A 661-nucleotide genomic window follows, 5' to 3' on the forward strand; every position below is an offset into this window, starting at 1 on the left:
CACTGATAGTTAGGTTACTTCGATAGCAAACTTGTAAAACCAAATACACTACATTTTATTCGAATATTGACCTTAATGTGCCAAAAATAAGGTTCAAAATAATATTGACACGTACTCTGGATTGTCCAAGCAAGTATTGAGGTCACTGACGTCTTTTTTCTGTGATACAAATTCGCAGAAAGAGATAGATATTCGAAATTCGTTTAAGAGTGAAAGGGTGAGAGAATTTCCTTGTAGAAATTGTATGACCAGTTAATTGTTTTCAATTAGAATGATGGTGAAGTGATTGGTTCTTGACTTTAATTTCTATACAGCTATTAATAGATGGCGTTATTTAACATTTACTGTTACAAGTTAAGCAATACTTAGCGCATTCACTGTATGGATGGGTGATCGCTTAGTTAGTAATAGAGCTGAATATTTGCAAACTTCTACTTTGGCATTATTTTTAATGCATTTATTTGTCGGTCAACGGTCGCTTCGATGAATTTTGCTGTGTTCGCATAGGACTAAGTAATACGTATTGTGGTCTTAAATTTTTTCAAACATATGGCCCGCAATCAAGCACTGTTTTAAGATGGTAATAATTTTTTAATAAAATACTGAAGTATCGTTGGCTTACACAAAAGTACAATACGTCAATTTAGAAAACGCTTGAAGT

Source organism: Anticarsia gemmatalis, chromosome 20, assembly GCF_050436995.1.
Source record: "Anticarsia gemmatalis isolate Benzon Research Colony breed Stoneville strain chromosome 20, ilAntGemm2 primary, whole genome shotgun sequence".
Lineage (NCBI taxonomy): Eukaryota > Metazoa > Arthropoda > Insecta > Lepidoptera > Erebidae > Anticarsia > Anticarsia gemmatalis.